The sequence below is a fragment of the Prionailurus bengalensis genome, chromosome E4 (assembly GCF_016509475.1).
Source record: "Prionailurus bengalensis isolate Pbe53 chromosome E4, Fcat_Pben_1.1_paternal_pri, whole genome shotgun sequence".
NCBI lineage: Eukaryota > Metazoa > Chordata > Mammalia > Carnivora > Felidae > Prionailurus > Prionailurus bengalensis.
Window position 1 is genome coordinate 64109615 of NC_057360.1, and position 27714 is coordinate 64137328.

The window sequence follows — 27714 nt, forward strand, 5'->3', positions numbered from 1 at the left end:
TGATCACAAAAATAATAAATACATGCTCCTTATAAATGATTCAAACATTCCATAAACAGAAATTCCATACAATCCCCAACATAACTACCACAAATCGTTCCCTATCAAAGGTATAAGCTTTTTACCAAAATGAAATGTTTTTTACAATTTTTCTGCTTCAGAATATCTCTTCAGGGGTCCCTGGCTGGCTCAGGTGTTAGAGCATGAAAGTCTTTGTATTTATTTATTTGTGTATTTATTTATTTATTTAGAGAGAGAGAGAGAAAGAGAGAGAGAGGAGTGAAAGAATCCTAAGCAGGCTCTACGCTGACAGTGACAGAGACAAAGCCCCAGGTGGAGCTCGATCTCACAAACTCTGAGATCATAACCTGAGCCAAAATCAAAAGTCAGACGCTTACCCGACTGAGCCACCCAGGCACTCCTAGCGTGCAGCTCTTGATCTTGGGGTTGTGGGTTCGAGCCCCACACTGGGTGTAGAGATTACTTAAAAAATGAAAATAAACAAACAGTTTTTAAAGAAAGAGTATCTCTTAAACAAGTCTCCAATGTCAGAACATGTAGTTGTGCTACATTTTTTTTTTGCTTTGGATTAATTTTCATTAGTTTTATCTACAAATAGTTCAAATAGTGCTTTAAAATGCATATAACAACTGGGGTGGCTGGGTGGTGCAGTCCGTTAAGCATCCGACTCTTGACCTCAGCTCAGATCATGATCTCACAGGCGGTGAGTTCGAGCCCAACATCGGACTCTGTGCTGATGGCATAGAGTCGGCTTGGGATCTTGTCTCTCCTTCTCTCTGCCCCTCCCCTGCTTGTGCGCTCGCTCTCTCACCCACGCACTCTCTCTCAAAATAAATAACTACACGTAAAAATTTTTTTACATGCATGTGACAACTAACTACAGTCTCTTGCTTTATATCTGCCTCTCCCATACTGTCCTTTCTACACACACACACACACGCCCCACATTATCTACTGACATCTTATCTGTTTAGATTCATTCTTTCCTTAATCCATCCTCCTAATATGAAGGCATCTCAATTTTGGCTAGACACATATTCAGATGCTTTCATCATTATGCCTGTAAAATACTGCTGATTACTGAGCCAAGAAGCGACTATGATTGCATTTCCCTTCTTGCACAATATTTAGTTTTTCTTAGAGTTAATTTCCTCATTTTCCTCTTTGCTTTGTTTTCATTAAACATCTATATTCCCATGCCCTCCATTATCTCTGTCAATGTGATTCTCAATATAATTTTCCACTTAGTTAAATCTGTTAAATAATTTATCCGCTTTACGTTCTTCTAGAGGCATGCCTGTTGGAGCATCTGACCCCATATTCCACCCTGAGCTGGTTATTTTCTATGCCTGACACAGAGCTATTGTCCTGGGACTCCCTCACTGTCACCTTTGACAACGCTTTACCTGTCTCCTCTGTGAGATGGTCCAGCTTTTGTACCCTATGATTTCCTTTATGCATTTCTGAATTATTTAAGTAGCAACAGGAATAGTGTATTGTTTTGTAATTTTAAACCAATTCAATTCTTCTAAAATTTTCAATCCATTTTTATTTTTTTTAATTTTTTTTAACGTTTATTTATTTTTGAGACAGAGAGAGACAGAGCATGAATGGGGGGGGGGGGTCAGAGAGAGGGAGACACAGAATCTGAAACAGGCTCCAGGCTCTGAGCTGTCAGCCCAGAGCCCGACGCGGGGCTCGAACTCACAGACCGTGAGATCATGGCCTGAGCTGAAGTCGGCGGCTTAACCGACTGAGCCACCCAGGCGCCCCTCAATCCATTTTTAAAGTTACATGCAAAATTTGGGGGCACCTGGGTGGCTCAGTCGGTTGAGCATCCGACTTTGGCTCAGGTCATGATTGCACGGTTCATGAGTTCGAGCCCCGCGTCGGGCTCTGGGCTGACAGCTCAGAGCCTGGAGCCTGCTTCAGATTCTGTGTCTCCCTCTCTCTCTGCCCCTCAGCTCCCTCACTCTGTTTCTCTCTTTCTCTCTCTCTCTCTCAACAATAAGCAAACATTTAAAAAGTTGATTAATTTTAAAGTTATATGCAAAATTTTAAACAGACCAGGACTGTTGGAGAGAGCCCATGTGCTAGAAACTATGTAATGGAGACCAGCTTTTAAGACCTCAAGATTCAGTGGGGATGGGTGGGGGAGTCCAAAGGGGGAATAACAGAGATGATGGCTGCAAACAACAGATGAGCCAAGCAGAATTCATCAAAGTTAAACTAATCTCACATAGTGGCTATCAATTACATTAACAGTGGAATAGGACAGGACTGGAGAAAAAATTTGATCAGGAAAAGGAAGAACTTCTAGGAACAGAGTTGTGGAGACATGAAAGCAAAGAGAAGAGGGTTACTACCGTGCCCATGCAAGATGGCCTCAAGCTCAGAGGAAATCTCTTTGGGCACCAAAGGGCATCAATCAAAAAAAGTAAGACTTCTAAGGGCCTTCAGAGGGGAAGCAGGAATAATCTGTGACGTCAGGGCAGGTAGAGAAATGTTTTTCAACATCTAGGATGCCAAAGCCCCGTCAGAAAATTAGAGATCGTGTCATGGCAGGGATGCTAATCCATCCAGAGCAGAAAATCTACGAGAATCTACCTTGAGTCGGGACAGCACTGAGGAGGGTCACCTACCAAAACAAGAATTAGAAATGTGTCCACGAATATCTGACAGGTGAGTGAGAAAAGAGCTTATAAGAAAAATTAAGCTGGGGCACCCGGGTGGCTCGGTTGGTTAAGCGTCTGACTTCAGCGCAGGTCATGATCTCACAGTTCGTGGGTTCGAGCCCCACGTCGGGCTCGGTGCTGACAGCTCGGAGCCTGGAGCCCGCTTGGGATTCTGTGTCTCCCTCTCTCTCTGCCCCTCCCCTACTTGCACTGTCTCCTCTCTCTCAAAAGCAAAAATTTAAAAACATTTTGAGAAAAATTAAGCTTACATTTCACTATAGACCAGGTAATAAAATATAGACTTCTTGAGTCTTATGTTTCCTTAAACCTTTTAAACATCCTCATATTTATTATCGGTGCCACCCTCTCTTCTCTTGGCTTCTGTGACACCACGTTCCACCTAGTTTTCCTCCTTCTTTGCCAGCTGCTTCTCAGTTTCCTTCTGAACCTCCTTCTCCTCTGTGGGACCAGTAAACACCGGAGCTGAGGCTCAGACCTGGGCCCCTTTCAACTCTTCCGTCGACACGGTCTTGTACAATGTCAACCAAGCCCATTGTCCTAATACTATTTATATGCCAGCGGTTCCCAGATTTCTATCTCTAGCCCTGGCCTGCGGGCTTGTGTCACTAACTGCCTACTTGGCACCTCCCCTTAGATGTCCACCACACGTGTCAAGTTCAGGATGCCAAAAAGCAAAGAAAGAGAAAAGCATCAGATTTCCTTCTCCAAGTCTTTTCTGCCACCACTCTTTCCCATATCAGTCAATGGCACCATTGTTATGGGACACGGTCAGGTCTCCTCTACAGGCCCGGAGACCACCCAACGCTCACCATATAATTAATCATTTTTTTTTCCCTTTCTGGGGGGAAACAAAAAGAATTAGCCAACTGTAAGTAATCCATTGTTATGAAGGTAAACACATTAAGACCTGGATGCCCCATTCCCAAGGGATAGAAAACGCATTTTGCAGCGGGGTGGGGGAACCAGGCAATGCCTGCATGATTCCTACAAAAGGAAAACAGACATCTTTCTTTGGCCAGAAAGTAAGCTTGTTCCTCAATGTTTTCATTGTAGAATGAAGAAAAGAAAAGGGCACCGCAGTTCAACTGCTTTCGCTGAGGGAAGAAGTCTGTGATTGGCTGTCCCGGGAAGATAATGGAAGGGAAGAGAAACACTCCCCCCTTTTGAGCAGCCCCCCCCAGTCACACCCACCGGCGGTCCCACACCTTTGGCGTGACCTGCGAGAGCCTCTCCACCCTTTCGCAGCATCTCAGCCACACTTGTTTTCATCCGCTCCTGGACTAACGCCAACCCTCTTTCTTGCCTCTGTGCCTTTGCACATTCAGTTCCCTCTACTAGTCTGCGAACGCACGCATGCGCACGCACACACACAAGCCAGCTCCTAGGCATCCTTCGGGACTCCGCTTCTACATCATGTCTCCAGAGAAGCCTTCTCTGACATATTCTCCGTCGCTATTCCCGTGATGTGGTCTCAGAGCCCCGTGTGTTTCTCCAACCATTGGTACAAATTCAAATTTTATGAGCATTTACGTAATTTTGTGTTTGATGCATCTAATATATCTCATTGCGTTCAAAGTTCCAAGAGAATAGTGACTGTGTCCCAGGAACCTCACGTGGTCCCAAATCTATCGAAGTAGACATTCACTAAATAGTTGTTGAATAAACAAGCAAACAATAGATCAGAAGTAATTTGGTGGCTGGAGGTGGAGGAGGGAATTTAAAGGCTAGAGGAAGGAGGGGCACCTGGGTGACTCAGTCAGTTGAGTGTCTGACTCTTGATTTCAGCTCAGGTCATGATCTCACGGTTCATGGGTTCGAGTCCCGCATCAGGCTCTGTGTTGGCAATGTGAAGCCTGCTTGGGATTCTCTCTCCCTCTCTCTCTGCCTGTCCCTCACTTATTCATTCTCTCTCTCCCTCTCTCTCTCTCTCAAAATAAATAAATAAACATTAAAAAAAAAAAAAGACTAGAGGAAGGACCGGGGTACAGAATGAATGACAGTAAGATTGTTAGAATACAGGGCAATTCTGATATTGGGTAAATCAGTCAGTTAACTGTAAGCCTCTTGATTTCAGCTCAGATCATGATCTCACTGTTCGTGGGTTCGAGCCCCACATCGGTTCCATGCTGGCAGTGTGGAGCCCGCTTTAGATTCTCTGTCTCTTTCTACCCCTCCCCAGCTTGCATTCTTTCTCAAAATAAATAAATAAACTTCAAAAAAATTGTTAGAATACAATGAATTTAGGTGAATGCTGGAAACACCAGAGGGGGTTCCTTGTATACAGAGGGACAGCTCTCCAGTCAAGTCATGCCCGGATGACAAACCCCAATGTCTCTCGTCACAATGCCCTGATCTGCCTCTGACATCTGAAATTTGAAATCACCACTCTTCCTTGTCCTTATATTTCCCCTACACTCACTGGTGTTTCCTCCCCGCTTCACTCATTGTGAGTCACCAAGACCCTTGGTCCCTATCTGAATATCCTTCATTCCCTGTCCACAGATCAATAAAGTCATTATCAACACTCTATGTGCTCTCTTCCTTAGCTTTCCATATTGCTGGGCCAGCATCCAATCCAAAGGATTGCCTGTCCTCCATCTTGATTCCCCAGTGCAACCCGCAAAGTCCAGAGGAGAAAGCCCATGAACCATGCAGCACATCACAAATCCACACAATTCCTCTTTGGACCTTGGCTCTACTCAGTGACGCTTTTACTCCCCCAGCGAATCCAAACTCCCCCAACCTTCAGTATTCACCTATCCAGTGGTTAGGTGCTTAGGTGAATATTTTCAGTATTCACCCATCTGGTGCTTCTTAACCCTTGACTGCTCACTAGAACCTCACGAGGAGCTTTGAAAACCACCAGTGCAGGAACATCCAGAGATACTGATCTAATTATTCTAGACTGGGATGCAGGTAAGCAGTTTGTTTGTTTGTTTGTTTGTTTGTTTGTTTGTTTTTTAACTCTCTGGGTGACTCCAGTCTACTTAATAGCAGAAACATTTTCCTGTGCATGGAGACTACATGGGGCTGTCTTTGAGAGGAGAGTGATCCTCCTGGGGAGGTAACGTGTTGATCTTCAGGTATTCTAAGAGAACGCCAAAGGCATGCTTGCGGACTTGAGAGACTGAGCTAGAGGTCCATAGACCACTGCCCACTTGCTCTGTCCCTCAGAGCCAGCACAACATACAGGAGGAGAAAACAATCTCAGTCGGTGAAGGGTTGAGGAAAGGAGCATGGGAACCATGACGGGGGTGTTGGGGGCTGGGGAGGAGTCGGTAATGGAGCAAGGAAGGAGGAAAGTAGACCTCGGCATATTTTCTTAAGTCCTACACCAGAAATCACAAACTGGCTGCTGGAGACCAGGATCCTATCCACAGATATTTGGCCCCACAATGCTCTAATTTTGTTGTCGTTGTTATTGCCGTGCTGTGCTCACCACAAGGGTAGCCACCATTTGTCGCCGTAGAGCACCATTACAGCACAATTGACCATATGCTCTATGCCACCCCCTTCATCCCCATGACGTAGTCATTCCACAGCTGGAGGCCTGTATCTCCCACTCCCCTCCACCTTAATTTTAAAATTAGTAACATGAGAAATTGAGGCAATTTACCTGGAGATCCTCATTTCTCACTCTTCCTTAAAAATGTTTTCCAGATACCTGACTACATTGGGACCACATGCCTACAGGGCAACAATGTCTGGTGCTGAGGGACATTTGTCCTGTTCTAAACGGGGCCCACACTCTACACTTCATCCTTGGCCTGGCCTGCCTACCTCAGTCGTTTATTTGATCTGCCTGATATCTAGAAACATCTAAGCTGTCAAACACCGGCCTAAGCCATGAAGCTTTGCCCCATTCCATATTGGTCAAAGAAGCAAATCAGCAAGTCAGGCAAAGTCATAATGCCTGATCTCCCTTGCCCACTCCCATCCCCCCCCAAACCAACAGTTGGACCCTGTGCGGCTTTTCTAAACGTTTTTCTAAAGCTCTTAGTAAAGAACCACTGAACGTCCACCAGGGTCTAGTGTATCTGTCGATAGGAGGAAGATCGTCACAGATGGACGCAGAACAGAGAGAAGGCAACTTTGCTCCAGAGTCTCAAGGCAGACATCTCATTCTAAACTTCACAGTGATGAGGGGCACCTGGGTGGCTCTGTCAGTTAAGCGTCCAACTTAGGCTCAGGTCCTGAACTCATAGCTCACGGGTTCGAGCCCCGCGTCGGGCTCTGTGCTGACAGCTCAGAGCCTGGAGCCTGCTTCGGATTCTGTGTCTCCCTCTCTCTCTGCCCCTCCCCTGCTCACACTCTGTCTCTCTCTCCTTCAAAATAAATAAATACTTCAAAAAATTTTAAATTTCACAGTGATGAGAATGAGCTGAGAAGTGACTTCTCAACTAGAGAGAGAGAGAGGAAGTCTGAACCCCTGATCCCCCTCTTCCCAGAGATTACCTAAAGACACTTCCTGTGGGGAAGAAGGAGGGGGACATTGTTACTGACCTCTGACCACCAGACCATACCATAAGTGACTATGCCCAAAGCTTTCACTTCCTCCTACTTGGTCCAACACTCTTCTGAAGTTTCCCTCTTAAAAGCACCAATGTCCAGGTACATGCTGGTGCCCCCTGTGGCATTTGACATTACAGAGTCCCCTCCACCCCTAAAGTTTCTCTCTTTGGCTCTCAGTATATCTTGCCATGCTAGCCCTCTCCTCTGTCTTTCTGGCTCCTTCTCACCTCTCCTTGGCTTGGCTTCCCTTACAATTCTTGTCTCATAAATAAATTTGTTTCCCTAGATCCTGCTGACAGGATACTTCCTGGATGTCCAATAATCACCTTAAATTCTGCTTCTCTCCCGCCCTTTATTTCCATAGACTATATATCATAAATATTCCTGGTAACTCCAAGAAAGGAGAAAATCCCTATCAAAGCCCCTCTCGGGATCTGATAACAATCCCAATCATAGGATGAGTTCATGGCGATCTAAAACAAAGGGGAAGGTACCTTAAATGTTGAAGCTCTCACAACAGAGATTGTTGAGAGAAGAAGCGTGCAGGAAAGGAGTCTGCTTCTGACAGAGGGCAGAATATGCTAGTTTGCAAAGGTGTAGTCAGTATTACATTCAGGGTTTACATTCCGAAAACAAAATGCACCTCTTCAACAGCTAATCCTATAGATGATCATATTTACTAAGCAGTTGTTACCTAGTTATTTATTCATTCAGTAAACTTCCCTCTTCCCTGTGGGCCAGGTACTAGGTGCTAACCTTTAACAAGACGGGGCCTCGGTCCTCGGGAATCGCGGGGATAACAGGCGCTAAACAAATGTATAGTAGATCCAGGTAGATAAACACAAATACACGATTACCTCCAAGGTAAGTGCTATAAACGAGTCCTTCAGAGGTACTGGCGGTATCGTTGAGCCCACCAGGCTCTACCACCTCAGGGCCTTTACACCTGCTACTCTCTCCATGCACGTCTTTATCCCCAGGTCCTGGCGTGGCCAGCCCTTTCTCACTATTCATTACAAGGAGCTTTTCTCTGATTTTCCTACCTGTGCTATAGAAAGGGAACCTCTAACCAACTAGATGTTCTAGACTTCCATGAAGCTGGGAAGTGCCTTTCTGTTTTTCTTCACCAACTTTTCATTGCACAGATATAGGTTTGAAGGAGGCAAAGGGCCAGACTCAATCAGGGTTGACAAATCAGATTTAGAACTCAGAGTTCAGAAATAGAATTCACGGAATTGGCGACTTGCCTATATATGGGAGACGAGGAAGAGAAACATGACCGTGATGAGTCAAATACATCAGTGATTGATTGAAATTCAAAAACAAAGAGAAGGAAGTTTGGAGAAGATGATTAATTTAGTCTTGGATGAATTTAAGCTGTCCGAAGGACATCCGAAGTCTCTTCAGTGAACAGTCAGAAATCAAGGACTAGAACAAGAGAGCACAGTCAGGGCTGGAGCTACAGATCCAGAAGCCTTTGGGTGGCGGCCAAAGCCATGGGATTGGGGGGGTGGGGGGCCACCCAGGAAATGTATGTACAAAGAGAACAGAGGAGGACACATTGGGACCCCTGGGTAACTGAGACGGAAAATCCAAGAGATGACAGCAGAAGGAATTGACAGAGAGAGACGGCAGAACCAAGAGATCTCAGAGTCACAACAGTTCAAGATAAAAGAAGTTCAAAAAAGTGGAAGCGATGACAAATTCTGCAGAAAACTTAAGATAAAAGTTGGGTAAACAGGAGATCATGCATGACCGGACAATGAGTAATTTTAGCTTCGAATCTAATGTTGTAAGACTGGAACGCTGTCATCCTTCCTATTAGAGTCACCTGCTATCCTCGGGTCACTGCCCCCCAACTTCTTGAAGAGTTCAGCTCCTGGCTGACTTGTACGCTCTCCGACCCTACTCCCCTTGAACTTACATCCATGTGCATGGTCCTTCCATTAGCCTCACTCTTCAGGTCTCTGACCTCTTCACCTCCAATGAGCTTGTCTTCCACTCCTTTCAGTCCATTAGCCTTTCGGTTCCTCCATCTGGGTTTTCTCCTCTGTCTTCCTGGCTCCCTTTTACCGCTCCTTGGCTTGGTTCCTCTTGTGTGCGATTCCTGCCCCTTAGGCTGATTTGTTTCTCTAGACATAGCTGATTAGACATCTCCTATAGTCATGCTCTAATGCCAAAATCTACAATCTTTCTGTAATCTTAGTTTTAAGCATCCCACTCTCTCTAATCGCCATCTTCTATCTTTCCATTTCCCTCCGCTTTTACCCCAACTCCGACAATCCCTTCACCTCCGTGCCCCAACCAATAGTCCATTGATCCAACTACCTCTCGCTATCTCTCCTGACCCTTGTGGCAACACTCTTCTCCTTACCCAGTTTAATGTCCATGGTGACTCATTACCACCACTCCCTCCGATACGCCCTCACCTCCCTTGTTCCATTTTGAATTGTACTGCCCGGCCAAAAGCCAATTTAAAAAATCAATACTGCTTAATTCCAACTGGGGCTCATTTGTACCTGAATTGGCACCACTAGCTGGAAAAAAAGCATGCAACCATGCTATGACCAGTCTCACTTAAATGTATGATCCTTAACTCCAATGCTGCCAGGCAATTATAACTTTATTTCTCTCGTTCATTCTCTTACTCTCCTGAACGATCAGGAGGTGAGAGCAGACAAGCTGTAGAGGGCATTGCCTTTCAATACTTCTTCCACTGTCCTCACTCTCAGTTTCCTCACTGAAAAGACAGATGCCATCTGAAAAGTATTTCCTCATGCTTCCATTGTAACATCTATCCACCCCCCCTTCCTTTGTGTCCTGCTCTGTCTTCTCTTCCTCTCTGCATCTTTCTCCATTCTCCTGTTACTCTGGACGAATTGAACTGTGTCAAGTAAGGGACAGCTTCTCTACTTATGCACTAGAACCTAGCTCCTCTCACCTGCTCGAGGACATTGCCCCGGTAATTCTTCCCGTTTACACTTGACCTCAGCCAAAAGGCCAAGAGGCAATGCAGTTCTTCCCTTTTAAATCTGCTCTCACAAATTCCCTCTCTGCTAGATCATCCCCATCAGATTACAAACACATTATTTCTCCCGACTAATAAACAAAACAAAATTCTTCTGATCCTACTTCTCTCCCTAGCTACTGTTCTATTTCTCTCTTCATTTACAGCAAAATTCATACTTTTCTCCTCCCACTCTCTTGACCCATTGAAATATTCCGTCCTCAAAGTACATGACCTATCAGCATCATTCGATTTGGTCCATCCCTCTCTCCTTCTTGACATATTTCTGAAGTCATCCCCCGGGACACCACACTCTCCTGATTTTCTTCCCACTTCCTTCCCGCTCTCCCAGCTCCCTCACTGGTTCATGCTCATCTTCCCGGCCCATTAACATTAAATTACTCCAAGGCTCAGCTCTTAGAACACTTATCTTTTCTATTTAATCTCATCCCAATGATGATCTCATCCATCCTCATAAGTTTACATCCACCCGCAGGATGTTGACTCCCAAATGCCTATCTCCAGTCCCTCGACAGCTAAACTCCATTCTTTATCCAGTTCCCTCAAGACTTCATCTACAACTGAATGTCTTCTAATCACCATCTTATATTTCATTGGTACAAACCCTACCTATCTTTCTTTGTGTTGTTTTGGTTTTTTTTTTTTTTTTTTGCAGCTTTATACTTTTGTTTGACAGTCAGCAATTAGTTCTCGTCCACATTAACAGTCTGTAGATTTTGAAAGTGGTGACAGGTACGTAGATAACCAAGGTATAGAGTTTATTTGATGAATCTCCATCCTCATTACATTTTCTGAACAATCACACACGGATATGGTATGGAACATTTCTTATTCCTTTGGCCCAGACAGGTTTTTTTTTTTTTTTTGATGTTTATTTATTTTGGAGAGAGAGAGAGAGACAGAGCGTGAAAAGGCAGAGAAAGAAGGAGACACAGAATCTGAAGCAGGATCCAGGCTCTGAGCCATCAGCACGGAGCCTGATGTGGGGCTCGAACCCACGAACCATGAGATCGTGACCTGAGCCGAAGTCAGATGCTCAGCCCACTGAGCCACCCAGGCACCCCAAGGGCCCAGACAGCGTTGTTGAGCCTGGGGTCGAGGTGCACATTTGGAGTTCCCATCTCCTTCATAGCAAATTTCCAGATCTCCTCGAGTGCCCGAGGGGCACGCTTCTTGAAACCCACTCCATGGATGCGCTTGTGAATCCTGATGGTGTGTTCTCGGGTCACTACCTCGTGGATGGCAGAACGGCCCTTCTTCTTCTTGCCACCCTTCTTTGCAGGAGCCAGGCCCGGGTTGGAGAGAAGTGCGCCAAACCCTCTCTCTTAATCTCTCCCCCCAACCTACTTTTCCCACGGTACTCCCCAGCTTGGGAAACTGCAGCTCCGTCCTTCGGTTCCTCAGGACAAAAATCTCTGCGTCCTTATTTCTCAGACCCCACATCCCACCTCTTATCATGGGTTATCGGTTCTTCCTTCAAAATAGATCCATAACAGGTACTTCACTGCCACCTCCCTGATCTAGGTCACCATCATCTATCATCTGAATTATTGCAACAGCTTCCTAACTAGGCAGGCCCTGCTTCCTTTCTTGCTCTTTTCAATCTATTCTCGACACAGGGGGATCCTTTTTATCTTGTTTTTGAACCCATTTCATTTATTTTGGACAGAGACAGAGACAGAATCTGAAGCAGGTTCCAGGCGCTGAGCTGTCAGCACAGAGCCTGACACGGGGATCAAACCGACAAACCCTGAGATCGTGACCTGAACCGAAGTTGGAGGCTTAACTGACTGAGCCACCCAGGGGCCCCCAGAGTGATCCTTTTAAAATTTCAGACAGAACGTATCACTCCTCTGCTCAAACCCCTCCAACAGTTTTCCAGTTTACTCACAGAAGTTGGGGCCATTAAGATGGTCTAAAAGGCTTGACGTGACTTGACCCTCCTCCTCTCCATTACTTCTCTGACCTCAACTCCTGCTCATCTTTCCCCTCACTCTCAGCTCCAGCCACACTGGCGTCCCGGCCATTCTGAAAACATACCAAACGCTCCTACGTGGGGCCTTTACACTTGGCTATTTCCACTCCCTAGAATGAGTGTGGTGAGTAAGACATCATCAGGGACCTTAGCAGGGGCAGTTTCCTTGACACGATGGGTGAAACGAGTGAGAAGGTAGTTGAGAAATGTTTGGAAAACGTGGAAATAGAGACTGAGATTGGTGGCTACTATTTCAAGAAGCTCGACTCAGTAGAGAAAGAGAGAAATCAGACGGTAGCTAGGGCGTAGATGCGGGGACATGAGAAGGAAGATTTTTGTTCTTCTGGGATTTCTGTGTTGGTAGGTGGGGGGTGGGGAGCTTGAATTTGTTTATAGGCTAAAAGGAGGTAGTAGAGGGAGAAGTGAAAGATGCGGTAGAGGATCATCGATCCAGCCCAGTCCTGCAAAGAAGATTCGATAGCATCCAACAAATACTACTAAATGATGCTGTGTTAAGATATGATGACGCATGAAATCAACATCAAGCGGCACAAATGGATGTGAGCAAGGTTAAAACCACAACTGTAGATTCTGGTCTTAAAGCTGAAAGGAACAAAGAAAGGAGGAAAGGATTGCTTATAGGAAGTTGAGAAACTTCTTCTATTATTTTTACAGCCTCTCTTTTCTCAGCATGCAAGAGACTGCAGTCTGTTGTCAGGGAGGGGAAGGTGAGAACGGGGCGTAAAGAAGGTATTTTGGGTCAAAGATCCACGATAATAAAGGGAATAGGAGAGGAAGCTAATGAAACCAGGAGGAAAAGAAAGATCAAGCAGCTCCGAATGCCTACATGAAACTGACTGCCATTAACTCGTAGAGGATCCATGCTCTCCAACCGTGTCATTTTTATCCATTAACCCTCAGCACTCAAGTACAGAATGGCTTGTAGAACCAGCAGGTGGTTGGTGGCTTCCGGGGCAGGGAAAGAGGTCAGGTGTAGTGCTAAGATCCCGGAAACAGCCAGCTGAGTTGTGTATTTCCAACCCATCTGCCTCTAATAAAGAGACAATAAATGCCAAACACTTAATGCCCCAGCTCCCCTACAGCTAGGGGAAGCCATGCGTCGATGAGACATGGCAGAAGTCTACACACGATGCCCTTCTGTTTTCCTTTCTAGTGTCACCAGCACAGTCATGAGGCCTAGAGAGGCAGCAGCCATTTGGTGACCTTGAGGCCACAAGAAGGCGCATAAATCCAGCATAGTAAGGACGTCAGGGCAGAGAGGGGGAAGGAACATGGGTTCCCGATGGCGTTCAGGGCTGCTGTTAGCTCCGTTGCCTATGCGGAACAAATAAACCCTTATTTATGTAGGACATGGGTGGTATGTTTTCTGGTCGTTTGCAACCCAACGGGTTCGTAACTGAAGGTTAGGTAAGTACCAGGCTAGGTAAGTACCAGGCTAGGTAAGTGTGTTAGTCACGATGCTTTTGGTTGTAAAAAAACATTAGGTAAATGTGGAAGCTTCTTTTGTATCCCAGGCGTGGGATACAAAACAGACCAAGCTGCAATTCAGTATTGACCGGAGAGAGCCGCTACGTCAATGACGTCTGTCTCAAGATGGCTCCAAATGATTTCCGTACTGCAAAATGAAGCCAAACTCGGGATGGGGGTGGGGGTAGGGAGGGATATTATAAAATAATATAAGGGGAAAGAAGTGGGAGAGGATTTAATGAGTCCTATGGCTGCAACAGGCAAGAGATAGAATTGGCTTCAGGTCCAGGAGGATCCATAGCTCAAATAATATCCTGAGAAAAATTATCTCCCTTCATCTCTCAGCTCTGCTTGCCTCTGTTTGACTCGATTCGTTCCCAAATCTCTCCAAGTATGCACAACTTCCAGCAGCTCTGTTTTTACACATTCCTTAGAGCTCATGACCCCATAAGCTGACCCCGACCCTTTCTCTGACAGTGTCCGTATCAATCCCCAACAAGCATTGCTTGGACGGCCTGGGTCAGGGGCCCACGTCTATATGGTGGAGGTGGTTAGGCTACATGACCACCAGCCCCACCAGTACCATGTGAAATGGAAGAAGGGTTCCCAAAAGATACAGGTGTTCAGCATACTAAGAAGCAATGGGCCAACTATGGCGGGAAAACAAAGTGAGGCCGGGAAGGAGACGAATAAACTGGGGGGAAAAAAATGAGTGGGTTATTGGACTAGAGCGATTGACCAGGCTTCTAATTTGTATGGAGAAATGACACAAGAGTTGGAACGATAAAAACTTGTGGTCACACAGTAAGATACAGACGTTCAGTATTTCAGACAGGTAGAACAGTCCTAGATGATAATTGGCAAGGTGTGCGTAGTAGAAAGTAGTAGAAGATAGTGATAGAAATGAAGATCTGAGTCGGAAAAACAAAACAAAAAAAAAGATCTGAGTCGACGACATTAAGGTCGTAGATCAAGAATCAAGATTATCAAGGATAGATTTATATCTTAAGGCCTTAAACTAGTAAAATATTTACGGTACCTGTGTTCATTACATATTCTTATGTAACAGGTTCCCCCTGGGCTCAACCCCGTTGTAGCTTATGACAGAATTTCCTACCTTGTTAAGGCTGCGTATCCACTGAGTTTTTCATTTCGGTGATCGTATGCCTCGTGTCTGGAAATTAAATTTTATGAAATCTTGCCTTTTGTTTTACTTTTTGTTTTTAATGATTGACGTATAAATATTTTACGATCTGTTATAGGATGTCAACCTATTATTTTAAGTGCTTGAGGGTTCAAATTTTCCCGTTTTAAGTATGCTGAATTTTACTCGTAATGAATTGCTCCCTTGTGTGCTTTGAATTTCCCATCAAAGGAAAAATGGGAAGTTGTTTGTCAATGAGTATAGTTTCAATTTTGCAAGATGAAATAGGTCTAGAGATCTGTTATACAACAATGTGAATATAGTGAACACCACTGAGGTGTATACTTTAAAAGGGTTAAGAGGGTACATTTTATATTATGTATTTTTATTACAATTTAAAATTTTATTTAAAAAAAAAAACTAGCCATGGAACGCCTGGGTGGCTCAGTTGGTTAAGCATCTGACTTTGGCTCAGGTCATGATCTCATGGTTCATGAGTTTGAGCCCTGCATCAGGCTCTGTGCTGACAGCTCGGAGCCTGGAACCTGCTTTGGATTCTGTGTCTCCCTCTCTCTCTGCTCCTCCCCCGCTCATGCTCTGTCTCTCTCTCTCTCAAAAATGAGTAAACTTAAAAAAATTTAAAAAAAACCCTCAGGTGCTCCTGGGTGGCTCAGTTGGTTGAAAGTGACTTTTTTTTTTAATTTCTTTTAAACGTTTATTCATTTTTTGAGAGACAGAGAGAGACTGAGTGGGGAGGGGCAGAGAGAGAGGGAGACACAGAATCCGAAGCAGGCTCCAGGCTCTGAGCTGTCAGCACAGAGCCCGACGTGGGGCTCGAACTCATGGGCTGCAAGATCATGACCTGAGCTGAAGTCAGACATTTAACTGACTGAGACACCCAGGCGCCCCTGAGCATCCGAGTCTTGATATCAGCTCAGGTCATGATCTCTCAGTTCACGGGATCCAGGCCCCTGTCAAGCTCTGTTCTGACCGTGTGGAGTCTGCTTTGGATTCTTTTCTCCCTCTCTCTCTCCCTCCCCTACTCAGGCATGCTCTTTCTCTCTCTCTCTCTCTCTCTCTCTCTCTCTCTCAAAATTAAAAAAAAAAAAGAGCATTTTTTTCCTGATTTGAATATATTTTATTTATTTTTTTTAATTTTTTTAATGGCAAACATTTTTAAAAAATAAAAATTCAATAGACATGTCCACCAAGATGAAGTTGGCCTACTTTTTTATTCTTCCCACCGAGTACAACGTAAAACCTGAGACGTCATATATAAAACAAACCTAAGATGCTGAAGGTGGAGAGAAGGCAGACAGGCTAGGGAACCCAGGACCCAAGGAACAACTCAGAGGTGAGTTTCCTGGGTTTTAATTTTCGTTTCATATATCCCAAACTTGGACCTGAAGAAGTCAGTGACCTAAACATACCAGTGGGTATAGGCAACTTATACCTGGAAATCACCAACACGTGGGTAATACTTTAAGGCACGAGACAAAATGTGGTCCCGTGGAGAGTTAGTATAGATTGAACAGAGGAGACGCAAAGCGGACTGTTGCCTCTGGAAGAAGAAGACATAATAAAGGAGTCTGACAAGGAGCCGTCAGGTGGGAGAGAAACCATTTACGTGCCAGGCATCGGACTCCTATTATACACAAATTGTCTCACTTAATCCTTACAACAGCTCGGTGGTTTAGGCACTATTGTTGTTTCCCCTTTACGGATGAAGAAACGGAAGCTTAGGGACTAAATTTCCTGCTCAAGGTCCCACAAAAGAGAGAGGTAGCGTTAGGCCTAAAATCCGAGACGAAAGCAAATCCCACGCTTTCCATCAGTACGTAGCAGAAAGCAGTGGGTTTCAAAAGCCTCAGGTGACGACAGTCAGTGTATGGGATAGTCTGGAGAAAGGGTCGGGACGCCAGAAATCGTTACGGTGAGAGAGCTAAGGAATAACTTAGGTGTCAGAGGACCAGGGCTAACCAGGGGGGTAAAAATGGGGGCACAGAGCCTTACCAAGGAAACACTGGGCAGAACTTTAAAACTGATGACACATGGGAAATAAGGGTTCTTCAGAGAGGAATCCAAGGCCTCATCTCATGCTTGGTGATTGTGACATTGAGGTAGAAACTTGGTAGGTTGGAGAAGTCAGCTTGAGAGACTAACGGTGTTTCTCCTTTACTCCCTCCACTACCACATTGGCCACACCCTTGACACGAGCTTCGTAGGGGCGCTTTCCACACACCAAGCAATTCTGGGACACCAGCTGGGATCCCCACAATGCGATTCAGTCCTGGCACGACCCGAAGTTCGTGTCACATCCCACAGGGTAAGGGCTCAGTCCCACAGAACTGTCCCCACCCCAGCTCCAGATACCAATTGAAAGCCCCAGCTTGTCACCCGTACTTCTGACCAATTGACTATCAGTTGAGGTGCCCACGCCGCCCTCACTGAGTTTCATAATTTGCTAAAATGGCTCACAGAACTCAAAGAAACTTAGTTACATTTGCTGGGTTATTATAAAAATATATTACTTATTATAGGAATACAGATGGACTTCCAGACAGGGGAGATACATGAAGGCAAGGAGATGTGGCGGAAAAGACGTGAAGGTTCCATGCCCTCGCCTTGTGTGCTGTCTTCCCAGCACTCCATGTGTTCAGCGGCACGAAAGCTCTCCAAACCCCATACTTGGGAGGTTTTTATGGAAACTTCACTACATAGGAATGTTAGGTCATTAATTCACTCTCCAGCCCCTGCCCCACTCTTGGAGGTTGGTGGTGGGGCTGAAAATTCCAAGTTTCTAATCAAGGCTTGGTCTTTCTGGTGACCAACCCCCATCCTGAAGCTATCCAGAAGCCCACCCAGAGTAATTAGGACCAAAAACCAACCCTATCACCCAGGAAATTCCAGGACTCAGGAGCCCTCTGTCAAGAACTGGGATCAAAGACCAAATATGACAACAAAAGATGTTCCCAGTGCTCTCCACACTTAGGAAACCACACGGATTTAGGAACTCTGTGTCAGGAACTGAGGGAAGAGACACATATATGTATATATTTTCTGCCATTTCACAGGAGAATCTATGAGTTTGGTTGTAGACAAGTTGAGCATTAGATGAAAGCAGAACATTCAGTGAAAAAGAGTAGTCAGAGGCGTAATGTAGCCAGAGGCATAATTAACTTGTTAATATTCAAACACACAACTCTGACAAATGAGGAGAGTGGTTACAGATGGGTTTTTATTAACTAAAAATGAGATAGTAAATCTTAACTTAAGGAACAAAGTGATTTGCATCCACGCATTTTTTTTCCAGATAACTGAAGTTTACATCGTCAAGTAACTTTTTTGTTATAAACATTTTTTACAGAAATGTCTAGAATATTTCATTAGCACCCTTCCTCTTAAATAGATGATAGTAACTATCAATTCACCGCCTCTTGATTAATCATGTTTGTCATTATAGCTATGAATTACAGTAGTCTCTTCGGTTCTTCTACAATCTCCTAACCTCCGGGAGGAACAGTAGTTACTTCTTGTGTCGTAGAGCCTGTCTCTTATCAACCGGTCCCTTCTAATCTGTTGTTGCATTTTTGCTGTGGTCTGAGAAATACAATTACCATCAGTTCCATATGAATTAAGAGTTGGTGGCTCTGATGGTTGGCCTCCCACCCCGGGCTTTGGGACAAAGACATGGTGGCTGCCATTTTGATGGGTTAGCTCCTCTCTGCGTCCAGTTTCTCCTGGCCTGGTAATCGGTTGTTGAAAGTTTCTGGTAAGCTGACGATCTTCCATAATACTTTTTGCTGGCATAACTTTGGGAACTTGCTTTTAGTACAGTCACATGACTAAACTAAAACTAAAAACGGGTTGGATGTCCTTTGTTCAAAGGCAAGTGGTCCAGGGATGGGGGAGCAGTTGGAGACTCTTCCTGAGGGATTTTGGCCAGAGCGAGTTTTATAGAGCGTTAGAAAAGGCAACGTGGAAACAGGCATGATTGGCTAGGAGGTCTGAGACTTCCCAATGAGGCTAATGGTCCTCTTTTCTAGAGTCAGGTAAGCTACCCAAAGCTGAATTAGAGGATCTCGATTGGTGTATGCGAGGTTTCCTTGACAGGTGTTTCCCTAAGGCACAGGCTGACTTGGGTTTAGATTTGTGACGTGGGCCAGGCCACTGGGAAGGGCGGCGGGGGCACTCATTTTGTGGGTCCCGCCACACAAACCAACTTCATCAGTACACATTGTCGGGCATCCCTGTTGTCAAGAGAGAAATGAGGATCAGAGTGGCCCCTCTAAATTGGAATAGCTCTTCATGTATCCAGTCTCCAAAGAAAATCATCAAGCTTCATTCATCTCTTTGTGTCATGCTGATTCATTTAAACTATTTTTACAATGAAGTGTTTTTTTAAATGCCTTAACCAAATGTCTCTAAGCCCTGTAGCTTTCTAGGGTCACCCTTTTATTTACTATCGCAATAGGACAAGCCCATCCTACCCTCTGCAGACTACCCCTCTTTGTGAGGAGGGCGGGGAGGCAGGGAGCCCCTGATGGGCTGGGAGGGGCTTGGAGCTGGGGCTTTGGAGTCCCCACCCCTCGTGTCACCTCCCCTCCAATTGCTGTGTCCCTCTCCCCGCCACTTGGTCACCAGCGTGGCCCCTGACCCTCGAAGCGCCACCAAACACGAGTCTGTGTGACTATCACTCCCTCGCATGTTGGAATAACCGTCGAGGCCTGAGGCAGCCGCCCTGCCGCCCCCCGCACCCCCACCCCCGCACCACATCAGCCAGCCGAAGGGGACGAGGCTCACGTCCCTGGAAATGCTCCACAGCATGTCCAGTCACCCGAGCCCCATCCCCAGGCCACCCCTGGGCTCTGGGCCAGTTTTCTTGCTCCTCATTCTTTATCCTATAAAGGCATCCTGCCTCCCACCCCATTTTGCAGGGCTCCCAACGGAGACTGCCCGCTTCATGAAGTGTTAGATAACGTTTGTTTGTCTCATCGAAATGGTCTTTTTAACCGTTTTTTAAAACACTTAATGATTTGGGGCTCCTGGGTGGCTCATTGGGTTAAGCAGCCTGACTCTTGGTTTCATCTCAGGTCATGATCTCACAGTTCGTGGGATTGAGCCCCGCATCTGGCTCTGCCCTGAAAGCACAGAGCCTGCGTAGGATTCTCTCTCCCTGTCTCTCTGCCCCTCCACCACTAGTGCTCTCTTGCTCTCTCTGTCAAAATAAATAAGCCTTAAAGAAATTAAAAATTTTAAAAAAAAACACTTAAAGATTTGAGGGAAAGGGCCGGAGTCCACAGAACAGCACAGAATAAGAAACAAATTAAAACTGAGTCCTTCAACCTTAGCTTGTACTACAGAGCTGTGATCATCAAGACAGTAACAGACACGTAGACACGTAGACCAAAGGAATAGAACAGAGAACCCGGAATCGGACCCACAAATCTATGGCCAACTAAAAGCTATGGCCAACAAAGCAGGAAAGAGTGTCCAATGGAAAAAAGACAGTCTCTTTAGCAAATGGTGCTGGGAGAACTGGACAGCAACATGCAGAAAAATGAAACTGGGCCACTTTTTTACACCAGACACAAAAATAAACTCAAACTGGGTGGAAGACCTAAATGTGAGACAGGAAACCATCAAAACCCTCGAGGAGAAAGCAAGCAACAACCTCTTTGACCTCAGCCACAGCAATTTCTTGCTCGACGTGTCTCAAAGGCAAGGGAATTAAAAGCAAAAATGAACTGTTGGGACCTCACCAAGATAAAAAGCTGCTGCACAGCCAAGGAAACAATCGACAAAACTAAAAGGCAACCGACAGAGCGGGAAAAGATATTTGCAAGTGACATATCGGATAAAGGGTTGGTATCCAAAATCTATAAAGAACTTCTCAAACTCAACACCTGAGAAACAAATAATCCAGGGAAGAAATGGGCAGAAGACATGAATAGATACTTTCCCCAAGACGACATCCAGATGGCCAACAGATACATGAAAAGATGCTCAACCTCACTCCTCATCAGGGAAATACAAATCAAAACCACACTCAGATATCACCTCACGCCAGTCAGAGTGGCCAAAATGAACAAGTCAGGAGACTATAGATGCTGACGAGGATATGGAGAAACGGGAACCCTCTTGGACTGTTGGTGGGAACGCAAACTGGTGCAGCCGCTCTGGAAAACAGTGTGGAGGTTCCTCAAAAAATGAAAAATAGAACTACCCTACGACCCCGCAATAGCACTGCTAAGAATTCACCCAAGGGGTCCAGGAGTGCTGATGCATAGGGGCACATGCACCCCCGTGTTTATAGCAGCGCTTTCAACAATAGCCAAATTATGGAAAGAGCCTAAATGCCCATCAACATGAATGGATAAAGAAGATGTGGTTTATACATACAATGGAATACTACTCGGCGGAGAGAAAGAATGAAATCCTGCTATTTGCAACAATGTGGATGGAACTGGACGGTATTCTGCTAAGTGAAATAAATCAGTCAGAGAAGGACAGATATCATATGTTTTCACTCATACGGGGAATTTGAGAAACTTAATAGAAGACCATGGGGGAAGGGAAGGGGGAAAAAATAGTCTCAAACAGAGAGGGAGGGAAGCAAACCATAAGAGACTCTTAATACAGAGAACAAACTGAGGGTTGATGGGGGGTGGGGGAGGGGAAATGGGTGATGGGCACTGAAGAGGGCACTTGTCGGGATGAGCACTGGGTGTCGTAGGTAAGCGACAAATCACGGGAATCTACTCCCGAAACCAAGAGCACCCTGTATACACTCTATGTCAGCCAACTTGACAATAAATTATATTTTTAAAAATAATAAATAATAAAATAAAAAAATAAAATAAAATAAAATAAAATAAAACAAAACAAAATAAAATAAAATAACATTGAGTCCTTCAAATCACTGCCCTCGGAATCCCTCGGCCATCCGTGGAGACTTTCTCCCTGGTGACGTTCTCCTTAGGCTCTAGTGCCTTCTTGGGAGCTCTGACTTCTTGGAAAGTGGCCTTCTTGGGAGCTCTGACTCAGTCTCTCCCTGCTCCTCTCGCAAAGTCCCAGAGCCCACAAGCCAGAGGCTGCTCGTACAGGTTCACATAAGTCAACCGGTAAAATTTCGGGAATTTTGCAAACCCATTGCTCAACACAACCGCTGTGAGCGACCGAAAGGTACCAGCTGGCATTTAAATACATTCGTTTTTGAAAAGGTCGTAAGTACCCAAAGGGCATCGCTTCCTAATTATTTGGCTACACGTTGCCACTCTATGGCCCGGCGCTGACTTACGTCTATGGTACCCGTAGGGTGGAAATAGCGTAGAAAGGTGCGCGTGTCTACGCAAAGGCTACCAGGGGCCAGGGCTGGGAGGGGGGGGGTTGTTGTTGTTGTTGTTGTTATTGGACAGGTGGTTGTTAAACTTCCTGGCACCCCCTCCCCTCCTCCCCCTTCCCTGCTCCCTGGAACACACCTGTGATTCCAACTGCAGCCCAATTTAAGCTCCTCTTGACCCAAGTTCCCTTTTCAGAGCAGCCACCAGGGCCCAGAGCTGAACACAGGCGGCCTCCCGAGGAGCTGGAGGACCTTCCACCTCTCAGATGGATTTTTCCGTCCGTAACGTTTGCACCTGCCATTGAGGGTTGTCTACACGGTGCGTTTACGAATCTTTGATGAGTCCTGTCTCCTCTCAGCAAACACAGAACACAAGCATTCGGTTTCAAGACGGCTCGCGAGAAACGCATGAGAGAAGACCCCCAGGAAGCGTGTCAGGACTTTGGAAAAACTGAATCTCCCTCACAGGAGGGAGTCGGGAAGGGACTGTGTTGTTGTTGTTGCTGGGGGGGGGGGGGGAATCCTAAAAGCAAAGCGAATGGAAACACGGCTCTCTGTGAGGGGGAGAGTAAGAGGGAGGGAAGCGCCCCAGTCTATGGTCTATGAGTCATTTCCTGTTTGAATTCTTCCTGTTTGTCCTTGGTTTTTCCGCAAGTAACCGTTGAGGCTTGACCTTGCACCATCACCTCGCCTCCCAGGGCACGACCAACACAGTCCTGGTGATCAGCAAAGGGCTGGGGACTCTGAGGCACTTTGATGTTCAGAGCTACTGGGGGGGTGGGGGGGAGTGCAGAAATGACTTCTCAATTTGCAAACTTTCCGGTGGCTGTGAGCCTCTATTTGATCGAACGTGGAGATACGGGCTCCAGATCAGCCCCAGCCTGGACACCTTCTGTCTGTCTGTCTCTCTCTCTCTCTCTCTCTCTGTCTCCATCTCCCTTTCTCTCCTTTCTTCCTTCCTTCTCTCTGTCTTCCCCTCTTCCTTTCCCTGCCTCTCCCTCTCTCTTCCTGACCTGTGCCCCTCCCCCCACTGCCTCCTTTCTTCCTTTTTGCTTGGCCGTTGCTCTCAGTACTTCAGATGCACCTCGATGGGGGGGGGGGGGGTTCTATCACGAGGAGAGAAAAAAGGAGTCTGAACATGCGATTTTGAGGCTCCTAACTGAACTACCGCTCGTCCTGGGAGGCGTGGGAAAGACACAGATAAGACAAAGGAGAAAAACACTGTTCCTTTGAAAGAGGAAATGTAAAAACGAAACTTACAGCCCTGTTTACCTTTTTCCAAAATAACATGAGTACTGGCATCTGAGAAGAATAATAGTTCTGCCGCTGTGTGGCTGCTTTCTTTTGAAGTGTTCTTTGCAGTAGCTGGAAAGAGCTTGGGCTTTGTTGTGGGACCGCACTTGGGGGGGGGGGGGGGGGCCGGCCCCCTCGCAGGCTGTGTGACCCGTGTGGCGGTGTGACCCGCGTGGGCTGCCAAGCCGGTGTCCTCAAGGCCCCCGCATTCAGGCTGTCAGTGGCCGGCGTGGTCCTGATTGGTGGCTGACTGTGTGGCGTCCCTTGCTGAATGAGTCTAGTCGATCCCGATTTGACAGTGCGCGTAAAGGACCGACTGGAGCCGAGTGTGGACGTTCAATAAATTTTAGCTCTGTCGATTCTTTTCCTACCCAGCCACCCCCAAACATTTTCACCAACACAGTTCTGTTAGGAAGCAGTAAAAAATACACGTAATATATTACCATGATGTTCCGCAGCTTCCGTAACGGAAAGCAGAGACCCAGAGGTGAGTGGGTTAAGAGCACCAATGGTGACTCAGACACGCCGACACCTGACCACGGCTCCTCACACCCAACTCAGACCATTGATGGCAAGACTCGAGGCCTCCCTGGTAGTCAATTAACAGTTTTAAAGTGGAAAGAGCACAGACTTGGGAGTCGGAAAAATCTGCGTTCAGACTCTATCCCTGTCACTTCCTATCTGTATGGCCGTGAACAAGTCACATAACCTCACTAAGCCTGTTTCCCCACCTGGGCAATGGGACCAATGTGCCTCAATGTTTCAGTGGGATCATGTATGTGTGAAAAGAACTTAAAATGGGGATTCTTTCTTTTTCAGTGTGGGCTAAGTCTCCAAGAAGCGTAAATAAAACAATAGTTGCTAAACTCGGCACGCGTTACAGAGCTGGCCCACTTTTTCGGGAACCTACAAAGACGACGCGCAGAGGCTGGCTTTGTGGCCCTTAGCACCTCCCTCCTATCGGGAGCCGACACCAAAGAGGAAGAAAAGAAAAGAACTTCTGCAAAGAGCCCACGTTCTTCACAGCATGGGACAGACGACGTGCCCTCACCTCAAGCCGGTTGGATGGCCTCCACGGAACCATACGTGGCAGATCCCTTAGAGTGACACGTGTCCTCGAGAGTTTGGAGTGTGTAAGGACTGTGAAGAGAGGTTGAGGTTAGGTGAGCCTAAGGCCACAGAGCACAGGACTGACCACCCGCAGACGGTGGCACAAATGTAGGAGCGTTCCCTCAGACAAGACATCAGCTCCTAGAGGTGGTGTTGACCTGGAGCCAGCTTGAAAGCTCATCACATTGGGGCACCTAGGTGGCTCTGTTAAGCACCCGACTTCACGGTTCATGGGTTCGAGCCCTGCATCGGGCTCTGGGCTGACAGCTCAGAGCCTGGAGCCTGCTTCGGATTCTGTGACTCCCTCTCTCTCTGCCCCTCCCTTGCTCACGCTCTGTGTGTGTGTGTGTGTGTGTGTGTGTGTGCCAAAAATAAATAAACATTAAGAAAATAAGAAAGAAAGCTCATCCCTCCGTAGAGGTCCCCCATGACCAACTTTGGGAGGCTCAGCCCTGAGAGTTGAAGTTCAAACCAGCCAATCAGATAAGAGGCATCACCCACAGCATCCCGGGAATTACAGGTAAAAGATTCCCAGCAGGGGAATCTTGGAAGGCTTTACAGAATAGTCAGTAATGTCAATCTTCCCCAATCCGGGTCACAGGGATAGAAAGATGGGCTCCAACCTCTATCCTACACCCTTTGTCAATACAATGCCCTCTTTCGCTGCATTGTCCTTATGGTCACCTTTGGCTCTAAACTCTTGCTTCTGCTAACTTAGTGCACTTTATGAATCGTTGGAGCAGCCGTGTGTATTTCCCTATTCCCTACCACCTTAAACCCAGAAAAGATCTGGATCATTTCCAGAATGTCTGCCTACAGAGCCCCACTCACACAAAGCTGTTGCATGGATAGAACATTTTCACTGTAAGGAAGGTTTTAGAGGGTGAGGGGCCTGGCTGACTCATTTGGTGGAGCGTGCAACTCTTGATCTCGGGGTTGTAAGTTTGAGCCCCACGTGGGGTGTAGAGATCACTTTAAAAAAATAAATCTTGGGGCGCCTGGGTGGCGCAGTCGGTTAAGCGGCCGACTTCAGCCAGGTCACGATCTCACGGTCCGTGAGTTCGAGCCCCGCGTCAGGCTCTGGGCTGATGGCTCAGAGCCTGGAGCCTGTTTCCGATTCTGTGTCTCCCTCTCTGTCCCTCCCCCGTTCATGCTTTGTCTCTCTCTGTCCCAAAAATAAATAAACGTTGAAAAAAAATAAAAAAAAATAAATCTTTGGGGCATCTGGTTGGCTCAGTCAGTTAAGCACCAGACTTCAGTTCAGGTCATGAGCTCATGGCTAATGAGTTTAAGCCCCGCGTCGGGCTCTGTGCTGACAGCTCAGAGCCTAGAACCTGCTTCAGATCCTCTGTCGTCCTCTGTCTTTGCCTCTTCCCCACTCGTGCTCTGTCTCTCTCTCTCTCTCAAAAATAAAGACACATTAAATAAATAAACAAATAGATAGATAGATAAAATCTTTTAAAAAAGAAAGGATTTTGGAAGAAAGGTTGGTTTACACTGAAGCAACAGACTCAGCTGTTATTTTTATCTTCCCAGAAAGCATTTCTATCCCCATTCTTCTGGTAATAGACCCTTCCCCTACCCCAGGCAAAAATGCAGTCACATGACCTGCGTTGGATGATCGGCACCCTATTCCATCAGTACTGATGATTGGCACAAGGAATGGACATAGAATCCAAACAAGGCTAATTAGAACATGTCTCTGGAATTGTTACATGCATGCTGGGACCCCCTCCCACAAAAAGCTCTCTCTTTATGGTTGCTGAGTTGGGTCTGGCAGCAACCAGGCTTCTTGCCACATGGTCAAGTCCTGTCTGCGGTAGGAAAGAAGGAATTCAAAGAGGAAAAGAGTCAAAGAGAGGAGCAAGGCCGGAAAAGAAGGAAGGGAAGAAGGAGAAAAAGAGAGAGAGAGAAAGAGAGAGAAAGATCAGGTACTGTTAACCCAAGACTCTGCTTAATTCTCTGCAGCACTGGTTTCCGCCATTGTTCCTTAGTTGCTACAAACCCACCTAGTATCTTTCCAAACTCTGTAACCCACTAAGATCCCTTAAAAAACAATTTTTTTTTAACGTTTATTTATTTTTGAGACAGAGAGAACAGAGCATGAACGGGGGAGGGTCAGAGAGAGGGAGACACAGAATCTGAAACAGGCTCCAGGCTCTGAGCGGTCAGCACAGAGCCCGACGCGGGGCTGGAACTCACAGACGGAGAGATCATGACCTGAGCCGAAGTCGGACGCTTAACCGACTGAGCCACCCAGGTGCCCCTAAGATCCTTTTTAAATTTAAGCTTCTTTGAATTGGATTTGTGTCACCTTCAAACATAAGAAGCCTAATGAATACAGCAAAAACCTTCCAATTAAACGCTGGGTATCTCTGGCCTTAAAAAGCCCTTTTCCTACTCCGCCCCAGAATGTTCACGCCATGCAGGTCTCAGTTTTGTACATTTCTTATCGCTCCACTCCCTTCCTTTGCTCTTCCCCTTCTGCCTTCTCATTTCTGTTGCCTCCTAGAACCAAAAGTAAATTCCTTCCTTTTTGTAGGCCAAACAGTTCGACCACTTTTTTCATTTCATTTCATTCGGTCCTGAAATCCATAACCTCAGATCATATCCTTTACCCTAAGTGGTTTATCAAGGCATTTTCCTAAATACAGTTCAACACACACACACACACACACACGCATAGAGACTTGGGCCATTTGTTGGCTATTAGGAAAAAAATCCAAATCAGATATTCCGTAACAACTTTTTGGACGATTGGCCAGGTAAATTACTTAAGTCTTCTCATCTACAAAATTACATGTCAGAGCTAAAGAGGCCGTACAGTTGAGCTATCCTAACCCCTTTAATAAACTTAGAGAAGTTAAGTAACTCATCCAGTACCAAAAAGGAGTTAGTAGTGTTATCAGGGCTCCTGATTCATTGTCCAGGGCCCCAGGTCACCAGGCAAAAGAACAAGCCCTTATGATTTTGACAAGGGTCATAACATAGGCTGGTTTAGGTTTGCACATTCGGTGTTCAGAAGGCACCTCCCAGCTACGGTCCCTCAACTATAAACGACGTAAGACAGACCACCAGTTCTCAAACACTTTTCAATCTGGAACT

The 27714-nt window shown here is 46.1% G+C and overlaps 1 pseudogene; it reads right to left on the minus strand.

Annotated features, from left to right (window-relative positions):
- Positions 1-10860: 10860 nt before the first annotated feature.
- Positions 10861-11715, minus strand: LOC122475936 (annotated as a pseudogene).
- Positions 11716-27714: the final 15999 nt, after the last annotated feature.